We start from the raw sequence: 12,034 nt of genomic DNA, 5'->3' as shown, positions 1-12,034 counted from the left end.
TCGCTCGACGACTGGTACAAGAAATAGTTCTACATCCGTGAAGAGCCGAACACAATCACACTATGTGACATGGGCTACATTCTGAAGAAGAAGACAAGCTGGTCGAAGAAGCCCGAGCATCTAGGACAGATCCTAGAAATATTTGGAATGATCCCGTGGAAAAAACTAGATGGTCCGAGTGTGGTCGGGAGCTTCATCAGCCGACGGATCTAGCCCTGCCAAAGGAGGGTACATCCTGGCTATGAGTATCAAGAGAGCGCGAACCCGACGAGGACGAGGCAGGGGGTGCTAAACAAAATCAAAGTCAAAGCCAGAATTGGTGAGCTATTTAACTTAGCCGATCCAAATTATGCCAGATTGAGTGACATCGAGCATGCTTTCAAGCTTGCCCAACCTCCCCCAAAGGTAACTCATCTTGTCTTATACCCATAGTCTTATATTGTGGTAGGATAAGTGGAAACTTATTGTGTTCACTCCTTTTTGTTACCTAGGTTAATGGTCGGGATAGAGCGACAGTGTTTGTGTCGCCACCCCCTGGAGTAGAGTAGCCACAAGGAGCTGATCCCACCACCCAGACTAGCGTCGAGATCGAGGACGAGGACATTGACTGGGCGATGCTTGGAGCTGGAGAGGAGGCAGCGGCCAAAGCCGCTGGTAAGCAGCCGGCTGCCCCTAAATAGTTAAAGAAGAGATCAGTAACCACCCTGCTCACCGGGGGGCGCTAAATATCAATGAGCCCGAGGGGGACCCGAAGGAGAACCCTGCCGACAAGCGTCGGTAGGCAATTTTTGCCTGGTTGGACGATGATGCAGAGGAGGGAGAGGATGCAGACACCTTTCGACTTATCCATCGAAAAAGGAGGAAGCAACTAGAGTCGATGGTGCAAGGTGGCTCCTCCACGCCTGTGGGACCTACATCGCCGACAGCGGTGAAGGATGCAATCGGGTCAACTTCGAGAGTACCTGGGTAAGGAACATGACCAGCAACGGGAGTGACAACTTGTTGGGTACCATAAAATGGGGTACCCCGAGAGTATACCAAAAGAATCACTTAAACCCCATCAAAAAAACAAAGCCAAAGGGTAAGCCATTTGTTAAACCCCAGCCTTGTCCGAGCCCACCGGCTCTCCGCCTTGCTCCTAGCCTCGTGTGGGAGGTCTCGACGGCCTGCCAAACCTCTGCCTCGCGTGAGGCCTTGCACAGGGGGCCTCGACGGGGAACCGATTTTCCATCTCGCCCAAGGCCTCGCGCATAAAGCCTCAGATGAGATGTCGATTCTCCGTCTCGCTCGGAGCCGGCTCGGCAATAATCCATCGCTTCTGCCTTGACTGGGCTCCCCAACAGAGCGTCATGTCCCATTAATGCGTTAACCACTCCTGCAATCTTAGCCGGACGATGGCTTGACACCACAGAGTGGCCGACGGGACAAGGAGTCGCATCAACGCCATACCGACTAGGACGGGGCATGGTTGGGATTACCGGCCACTGTGTTCTGGTGCTCTGCCCACGATCAGCGCCTGCACCACACTGTGCCACGTAACCCCCGCCCCAGAGACAATGCGGTATGGGGAGTCTAGTCCGGGTCATCATAGCCTCGGAATTAGCGTACGAGATCAACTGTTCCCTCCAAGCCTCGACAATCTACTTCAGAGGCTCGGCAACCCCGGGATTCACGTCTGCTGAGCCTCCCACGATGGTTCGACCTCGGCACCAACTGAGCCTTGGCTTCTCGCGTAGTCAACACATAGTGACCCGCACGTCGACCGCCACACCCGCTTTGAGGTAACCCTGGAGCTCCCATGACGCACAGGATCGGATATGACCGACGCGTCGCACCAGTACTTTAAGGATGGGACCACTCCATCGCCCACGCTGCCACAGTAACAGGCTACAGGGCTTGGACATGTCGCCTCCGTCTGCACGATGTCATGTAGCTAGCGAATGTATCACCTTGGTCCCCCCTTCAACTATAAAAGGGAGGACCTAGGCCATTTCTAGGGGGAGACAGAGGATTAGGTCTAGGCCCACGCAACAAACACATGCACAAATGCATAGATGAACACTCGAACTTCCCCATGGCCTAAGATCAACATCTCAAGCAATCCATACCGCCCCACGTAGAGACCTAGGATTAGCTCCCTCTCTTGCCCTGCTTATAACCCCCTACTATGAGTGCTTTGGTGTAAGGAATACAAGATCGATCTCTCAAACTGGATGTAGGATGCTCATTACCTAAACCAGTATAAACCTTGTGTCTCTTTGTATCACTATCCAGGATTGGGAACACGCAGTACAAATTCACTAGTTGGTTGAGGGCCCGCCGGTCCAAAACACCGACACAACTCAACCGAGCATGCCACCGACCACTGCAGCGCGAAGGACAAGAGGCGGAGGGGTCGAGCACCAAGGCCCAGTGACAGTGCTAGATGTAGAGGGAGACCAGGAGTCACCCGCAGGCTGTAGTAACAGCTGTAGTGCAGGCTTAGAAGCTAAAGTGATCCATCTTCGAGAGGAGAACAGTCGTGCAGTCGTGGAGTGTGATCACCTAAATGAGGACAATAGAAAACTGGCGCAAGACCAGTCGTAGCTCTGGGACCACATGACCAAGATGACAGAACAGTTGAAAGGTAAGTTGTCCAACCGCCTTTGCTCATTTGCCTACCGTAGTTTGGCATGGTTCAACGTTTTAATAGTGTGTGCGGTTTGCAGTTATAAAAATCAATGCAAAAAGCATCTGGAGGCCATGATGAAAGACCATGACGGCTGGAAGGCATAATGCCAAGAGATCAGTAAGGACCGTGACACCTGGAAAAGCCAGTCCCAGGAGGTGGCAAAAGGCATTCTGCCAGTCCTTGATCTCATCGATCCGGCACTAGCAGAAGATGTGCTAAGAACACCGTAGCTAGGGTTGGTCGAGAGATGCCAAAAGGCATGGGGATGGTTCTAGGAGTTCGTGAAGTAGGCGGGAGAGTATGTAGGCGCACATGTGCTAAGCATGGTACGTGCTCACTACCCCCTAATCGATCTCAAGTGCCTGGAGGCTGGATACCCGAAGGAGGTAGATCTAGACAAGGCCAAGGAGCTACGGATGACCCAGCTGGACTTGTCGGCAAAAATAATTGGCGATATTAACTTGTGTGGAGGTGCGACACCACCCGTACAAGGTGCGCCGTCAACAAGTCAGCTGGGAGCACCGTCATCTTCAAGACAACCAGCGAAGCCTGTAGTCTCGACCAGCCAGGCGTCGGCGGGGCCATCTTCTTCAGCTCGATTGATGCCAGAGTCCTCGAGAGCCGAGCATGATATCAGGACCAGCGAGCAGCAGGTGCCGCGTGCCTCGACTAGCCAATAGTGTAGGCTATAGCTGTAGAAGAAGATGTAGTTGGGTTATTGTAAACTTGGACCTTGTCAGGCAAGCTTGTAATAACATAACTGTATTTCAATATAAGCTTGTTTGTTTTGTAGAAAATGTGTTTAAGCTCGGATATTGTGTTGATGTAACTAAGTTAGAACATGTTGGCGTTCTGTTTAGTTGTATCAGTTTAGTCGACATGTCATCCTGAAAGGTTTGTATGGCCCTGGTTTGTCTTGCGGTCGGAGTATGAGGTGCATAGCTTGTGCACACGTAGAAACACACAAGTCAAACTAGAGAGCACCTGCCGATCACCCATAGCGTAGAGAGAGGATCCTATGCACGCATTGGGAGGAACCGGAGACAGGGCCTATTCCTAGAACTCGAAAAGGAATGGTGGTCGGTTTTTACTGGTAGAGTTAGAATAACAATAGACTTTGAAGTGACACATTAGAGTGGTCGGAGAAATCATAATAGCTTTATTGAAATAAATCGAAAGTACAAGAGGGGTACATATCTTAGTAGTTAAGCATAGAAACGCCTAAGCTTGTCGATGTGCCAGGAATTGGGTATGTCTGTTCCGTCTAGGCGAGCTAACCTATAAGATGTAGGGCGTGTAACCTCTTTGATCATGAAGGGTCCTTCCCATGTGGTTGTGAGTTTATGGACACCAGCCTGATTCGTCTTCCACTTTAGGACCAGGTCTCTAACCACGAAGAACTGCTCCTTAACGTTCTTATTGTAGTACCTACGCAAAATAGCAAGGTATTTGGTTGTATGTACGCAAGAATCAAGCCGCTTCTCTTCTGCACTATTCACTTCTAGCTCCCATACTTCATTGGCCTTGTCTTCGTCGAAATTCTCTACCTGTGCTGATCTAAAGGCTATATCTACTGGGAGCACTGCCTCAGCGCCATAAACCATAAAGTATGGTGATATGCCGGTATTGCGACTGGGCTGGGTTCTGAGACCCCAGACCACGGCTGGTAACTCTTTGAGCCATCTTCCAGGAGCTTTGTCATTCTCTCTGTACATCCTCTTCTTAAGTGCATCTAGGATCATACCATTTGCCCGCTCAACCTGTCCATTAGCTCTAGGGTGTGCCACCGAGACGTATTTTACTACTATGCTCCTTTTATCGCAGAAGTCCCAAAAGACATTACCGGTGAACTGAGTACCCAGAGCAGTGATGATGCTGTTGGGTATGCCAAAATGGTGGATGACCTGGTCGAGGAACGAAACAGCCTTTTCTGAAGATGCCTTGACCAGGGGCATGTACTCTATCCACTTAGAGAATTTGTCGATCAGCACAAAGACGCATGTAAATTTTCTAGGAGCCAGTTTAAAAGGCCCGATCATATCCAATCCCCAGCACGCGAAGGGCCAAGAGGCTGGTATAGTCTAAATCTCATGTGCTGGTACATAAATTCTCTTGGCGAAAAACTAACAACCTTCATAATGGCGGACTAGCTTCTCTGCATCGGCTACGGCTGATGGCCAATAGAACCCTGCTCGAAAAGCCTTGCCAACCAGCGTTCTCGAGGCCGTGTGGTTGCCGCAGGAGCCAGAGTGGATTTTGTTTAGGAGATGTTCACCATCCTACTAGGTTATACACTTCATCAAGATTTCCTCCTTCGCGTTCTTGCGCCACAATTTGCCATCGATGAGCAGATACTTCTTACTGCGATGCATCTGGCGTTCGTTTTCTATCCGATCAGTGTAACTGCTGCCATCTGTTAGGTATTTGATGAAAGGTACTCTCCAGTCGGGCTCCTTAGTGGTTGGAGGTGGTTTGGTGGTGTTTGACGCTGGAACCGTAGCCACCAATAGCTGGTCTGGAGGCTTGTCGACCACAGAATCATCTTCTTTGATGGAGGGCGTGAGCAGGTCTTGAACAAATACACCATGTGAGACTTTGGATCAGGATGATCCTAACTTTGACAGCGCATCTATTGCTTGATTTTTGTCCTGGACCACATGTGTGTACTCGATGCCATAGAACTTGCCTTCCAGCTTTCTGATCGCTTTGCAGTATGCGTCCATCTTCTCACTGGTTGTATCCTAGTCCTTGTTGAGTTGGTTGATGACTAGAGCCGAGTCTCCGTAAACATAGAGACGCTTGACATGGAGCTAGACCGCAATGCGTAGACCGTGTAAGCATGCTTCATACTCGGCGGCGTTATTAGACGCCGGGAAATAAATCCTAAGGACATATCGGAGCTGCTCCCTAGATGGTGATACAAAAAGGACTCCTGCTTCTATGCCATTGATGTTGAGGGAGCCATCGAAGTACATCTTCTAATACTCGATGGGCCCCTGAGAGGCAGGTGTGCTTAAGTCTGTCCACTCGACGATGAAATCAACAAGTGCCTGAGACTTGATTGTAGTACAGCTTGCAAATTCCAAGGAGAAAGGACATAGCTCCATTGCCCATTTGATGATGCGCCCATTTGCAACCTTGTTGCGAATGATGTCTCCCAGAGGGTACTCGGTCATGACCACCACATGATATCCGTCAAAGTAGTGTTTCAACTTTTAGGATGTAATTAGTATGGCGTAGATCAGTTTCTGAATCTGTGGGTACCTGGCCTTGGATTCATTGAGCACCTGACTGATGAAATAAATTGGTCGCTGTACCTTGTAGACGTGGCCAGGCTCGTCGCGCTCGACTACCATGGCAGTGGAGACCACTCGATTAGTTGCCGCAATGTAAAGCAGGAGGGTTTCGTCTTCTCTAGGAGCAGTGAGGACAGGAGGTGATGTAAGGAATTGTTTTAGCTGTGTAAAGGCCATGTCTGCTTCCTCTGACCACTCAAACTTCTCAGATGCTTTGAGCAGCTGGAAAAATGGTAGTCCTTTTTTGCCTAATCTAGATATGAAATGACTGAGGGCCGCCATGTATCCGGTAAGCTTCTAAACATCCTTCACCTTTTTGGGCGGCTTCAAGTCCAAGATGGCTTTTACTTTCTTTGGGTTAGGGCGTATGCCGTCGTGACTGACGACGTTGTCGAGCAGTATACCAGATGGAACACCAAAGATACACTTCTTTGGGTTTAACTTCCATTGGAAAGTGTTAAGGGCTACAAAGGTACATTCGAGGTTGTCGACAAGGGTGTATGCTTCCTTGGTTTTAACAACTACATCATCAACATAAGCCTCGATGAGGTCGTCTTTTATCTCGTCTTTGAGGCAGGCCTGTATGGCGCGTTTGTAGGTAGCCCTAGCGTTCTTGAGCTCGAACAACATGGTCATGTAGCAGTAGGCGCCGAAGGGCGTGATGAAGGATGTCTTGATCTGGTCATTCTTTTTAGAGCGATCTGATGATAACCTGAGTAGCAATCAAGAAAGGAAAGTAGCTCGTAACTGGTAGTTGAATCTATGACCTCGTCTATGCGAGGTAAGCTGAAGGGGTCTTTAGGGCAGTGTTTGTTGAGATTAGTGTAATCAACGCACATTCTCCATTCCTTATTCTTTTTGCGTACAAGAACCGGGTTGGCTAACCATTTTGGATGATACACTTCTTTGATAAATCCGGCTGCTAAAAGCCGTGTAACTTCTACCCTAATAGCCTCCTTTTTGTCATGAGCGAACCGTCGTAGCTTCTGCTTGATGGGTTTAGCCTTGCCATCAACATTTAAGGAGTGCTCAATTAAGTTTCGAGGTACACCGGGCATGTCAGTGGGTTTCCATGCGAACACACTCACGTTGCTTCTCAAGAACCTGATGAGCACGTCTTCCTATTTAGGATCCAGGTTGGCCTCGATAAGGGCTGTTTTGCTAGGATCACCATCGACCAGCTGGATCTCTTTGTGCTCTTTGGATTTGATGTTCTTGTGTGGGGCCTCGAGTTCTGGGATCTCCAGGTGATCGGGTGGGGTCTTCTTGGCATTGAGCGTGGTCTTGGCCATGCGAATAGAGAGGTCATGAGCCTCTGCTATTTTGAAGCTATCATCCGCGCAGGTATAAGCTGTGTATACGTTGCCCCTGAGAGTTAGAACCCTCTTCTCAGTAGGCATCTTGAGCACCAAATACCTATAGTAAGGTATGGCCATGAACTTGATGAGCGCTGTCAACCAAGGATAGCATGGTAGGTGCCTTCGAAGTCGGTGACCACGAAGTTGACATAGTCAGTACGGAAGTGGTCTAGGGTACCAAATTACATAGGTAGCGTGATCTGCCCGAGAGGTGTGGAGCTCTGTCCGAGGAGAACACCCCAGAACTGTGCCTCATATGGCTTGAGATCAGCCTAGGTTATCTTCAGGGCTGGCAAACTATTCTTGAACAGTATATCGATGGAACTGCCACCGTCAATCAGCACTCTATCGAACTGAACCTTGTTGATACAAGGATCGAGAACCAAAGGAAAATGCCCTGGCTCAGGTATGGCAGCCCATTGGTCCTTTCTGTTGAAGGAGATCTCGTGGTGAGACCAAGGAGGGAGCTGTGGATTGCTGATGAGGTTGTCGGCATTGGCCACGTTCAAGCAAGCGCGGGCGAGTAGCTTGCGTTCTCGTTTGGTCTCGATGGACACTCAGCCCCCAATGATGGTGTGGACACGGTCGGTTGGCTTGACATACTTGTAATGGGGATCTGCGTCTTCATCATCGTTGTCCTCATTACGCTACTCCCCTGCATCGTTAGGCTTGTCGGATGTATCTGGAGCCTGTTGGCGCGTGTAGATAGATTTGAGAACACGGCAATTCTCCATGGTATGGTTTGACTTGGGATGGAGCTGGCAGGGTCCTTTCAATGCTTTGGCATAGTCTTCTTCATAGTTGCGACGTCCGCCACCTTTTTTAACAGTGTTGACTTCGCCGTCATCTTCCCGAGCACGCTTACCCCTGTAATCGTCACGGCGATTACGCCGCTGATTACGCTGGTCGCGGTGGTCGCGGGAATCGTTGCGCTAGTTGCGGTGATCAAAATTGTTGTTCTGACCATGGTTGCCACGGTAGTCGTCGTGGTGTGGGGGGTGGTCAGAGCGTGGAACCCTTGCTGCTTCTTCGATGATTATCTTTTTAGCATCATTGGCATCCGCATATTTTTAGCAGTAGCTAGGAGTGCTATGACCGATTCATGTCTTTTGCGGAGGAGCTTGTCCCTTAGGGCATCGTGGAAGTGGAGACCAGTGATGAAAGCTTTGATTGCCTCATTGTCGGAGTTTGATGGGACCTTGATGCGCATCTTCGAGAAGCGTCGAACGTACTCGCGCAGTGGCTCATCTTTGCGATCTCGAATCCGCTGTAGATCATATTTGTTGCCAGGTTGTTCACAAGTAGCGATGAAGTTGTCGATGAATGCTTGCTTGAGCTCTTGCCAAGAATCAAAGTAGTTCACCGGCAAGCTGACCAGCCATTGGTGGCCTGCATGGCCGACAGCGACTGGGAAGTAATTAGACATGACGTGTTCGTCAGCCATGGCTGATCTGCACGCGGTTTCGTAGAGCATGAGCCATAACTCGGGGTTCTTCTTATCGTCGTACTTCTGGAGTTTTTTGAGCTTGAAGTATTTGGGCCATATGACTTGGCAAAGGTGAGGAGTAAACTGCTTCAAACCCGAAGGGCCGTGGGTAGTATCATATTCCATACGGCGATAGCTTTCGTGGGATGCACGATTGTTGGCTCTTTGGTTAATGCGATCGCGCAGATCATGTTCTCCAAGGGAATGGCGGAGATCGTTATTGCCATCACGGTGATCCCGATTGCCATCCTGGTTGACCTGGCGACTGTGGTTACCATGGCAATTGTCGCGGTTGTCTCGTCGATTATCATCCCGGTTGTTGCGGCGGTTGTCGTCCCAGTAGTTGTGGCGGTTGTCGTCCCGACCACCATCATGACCACCATGACGGTTGTCTGATGGGTCGTTGTTGCACGAGCCACGTTGGTTGGGTGACTATGGGTGACTTGAGTATTGGCGACTGTGGCTTGATTCGACTAAGACGGACGGAGCTCGGGCATGGTTTGCAATCTCTGTGGTCTGGGCCATAGCAGTCGTCAGGTAGGCTTGTACATCATCACGAATTGCCTGGGTTTCTGAGGTATTGGGTAGTCATTGCATTATCGCCATAGCAACAGCTATGTTGGCGCTTGGGGTCCTGAAGACCTGCTTTTCCCCTACCCTATCAAAGGCACTGTTGAGGTCACATGGCTAGAACCTTATACGTCGTGCCTCTTCTTCAGCCTTGGCTTCGGCTTGTCTGTGATTAAACCGGTCAATATTGCGTGCTTCGCGTGCTAGTCTTTCTTATTCTGTTTTGCCAACTGTCGGTGGTTCATCATTACTGATGACATTGATCAAGTCTCCTCGCCTTGGTGGGAAGGATGGGAATCGTGGGAACCCCGGGGCATGGTCTGGGATATCCAGATCGTATTCAACTCCTTCATTGTCATGATGCTGGAGCTTGGTGTGGACGGAGCCATTAGATGCGATGCCGGACGGGGAGCTTGAGCCGCCCTCTTGAACTATGTGGAACGATCCTTCTTGATACTCCTCAATCCAGACCATGTTGACGAAGTTGCGCAGGCCGTAGGGCTAAGCCTAGTAATTCTCCATCAAGGCTTCGCACTCGGAGAGCCAGAGACCCGTCGCGGGGGCTGATCAGCGACAAACGGAGCGCCCTTCAGGAGTAGACGTGACCACGAGATCCGTACCGAGTCGTGTAGGACGACTGGCCCGAGCTGGTTGGGTAGATCTGTTGTGGGTAGTGGTTACCTGCTCGGTAGGTTAATTTTAAATCGAATCTATCAGAGCTAGGGTTTCAGCAAGCTTGGTGCTGACCCGATCGATGGAGTCGAGCAGGTCGGTGTTGTTGATCTGCCTCCCTTTATAGCGAGGAAGCGAACGACATGTTGTCGGCGTGGCTGAAGACGATGCTGGTGTGGCCAGAGCCAGATCCAACGTGGTCGGAGCCGTAGCTGACGCTGGTGAAGCAGTGGTCGACGCAGATTAGATCCGCGCATCCTCCGTGGTCATGGCGATGAGGTTGTTGGAGCCAGTGGTCCAGGCGATCTGGCCGATGGTGAATGTGAGGCCGTTCGGCGTAGCCATGGAACAGGGGATGATGACCATCTTGTTCGTCTGGAGAGCAGTACGCACACCCCCTACCTGGCGCGCCACTGTCGATGAAATATGGTCGGCAGTCTACCTAGGGGTATGTCCAAGGTAGTAGATTATCGGCAGACAGATGCGCAAGCTACAAACAAGATGGTGACGCAAGACAGACACGAGATTTTATCCAGGTTCGGCCGCCATAAAGGCGTAATACCTATGTCCTGCGTCTGATTGTATTGCTGTATGTCAATGAGATGTTTTTTGAGAGGGGTCCCCTGCCCGTCTTATATAGTCTGGGGGGCAGGGTTACAGATCTGAAAACTAATCCTAACCAGTTACAATTGCCATAGGTGGCCGGATAAAGATTCCTATTCTAACCGACCAGGATTTTGCTTGATCTCCAAGTCTGCCTTGATTCCTTGCGCGGGACTCCAAGCAGATTGGTCGAGCCGCGCGTCGTCTTCTAGTGGGCCAGACCCCCTGGTCCGAACTAGCCCAGACCTAGCCGTAAGGGTATAGGGGTTAATACCCCACATAGATGAATCCTGGTATTTAGAGTAGCGGTATTACAGAGTTTCAGGCGGTAGCAAGGACGGAGCAGAGGAGAGACATCAGAGCACAGGGCCGGGAATCAGAGGAAGCTTGCAGGAGGATGCAAAGTGATTACAATGATCTTTCATGCCCTCTCATCTCACATCCATCCTGTATATACAACGCTGCTTCACGCCTTGGGCCCAGTCGTCGCCCGCAACGCGCCGGTTAGGGAGTCTGGGCCGAATGGACCTTCGTAGCTGCGGCCCATTCTTTCGCTGCAGCTTCAGCCCATCTTCCGCTTCTGATGCCAGACTCACCACAGTAGAAGGTCTAGGCGCAACATCTTCGTCAGAGTTGGGCACTTGTTTAAGTCGTCTGATATACATCTATATTCCGTTTCGTTGAATGTAGAACAACTTATTTGTTTTACCCTCTTTAATTTTACAATAATAATGTTTGCTGTTCAGCCGGTTCTAGGCAACTCTGCTCTGTTTCTTTTCCTCGAGTCTTTACCAGGGAAAATGAACTTGCGCACGACCATACTCTTGTCTACTATTCGCTAATAATCAAAGGGGCGGGTAAGATCATTCATACCGCATCACATCACAATCCATCGTGTGGAAAGATATAAAGAGACGTCTAACCATACGTTTTATGCAGTTTTAACATATTAAATTTTTAACATCATAGGATTAAGATTCAACAGCCTCCATCTTTCTTCTACCTTTAGCCTCCAGTCTTCTTCTACCTCAAGATAATCATAAATCACGAGATCACGGGATCACAGATCACAAGAAATATTTTTTTTCTATAGAAAGACAAATCATAGATCGCAGAAGTGTTTATGTGTTCGTTATGACATGTGGACCCAGACGTCATAAATATAAAAAAATCTATATGTTTTTTTATACTAAAATACATGTATGTTGTATAGCTTTTTTTTTTAGAAAGTGCTATCCAGCAACTCGTGGGTTAGCGAAATAAACAACGCAGCAGCTGCACGCCAGCACCTGTTCTTCAACAATATACTAGAAGTCTAGAACTGGTAAGAGCACAAGCAAATGTTGCTTCTTCCATTAACTAATCCTTTTCGTCAGCT

This window comes from Miscanthus floridulus, chromosome 6 (genome assembly GCF_019320115.1).
Source record: "Miscanthus floridulus cultivar M001 chromosome 6, ASM1932011v1, whole genome shotgun sequence".
Lineage (NCBI taxonomy): Eukaryota > Viridiplantae > Streptophyta > Magnoliopsida > Poales > Poaceae > Miscanthus > Miscanthus floridulus.
The sequence above is the reverse complement of the archived record's forward strand: the minus strand, read 5'-3'. Positions refer to the sequence as shown.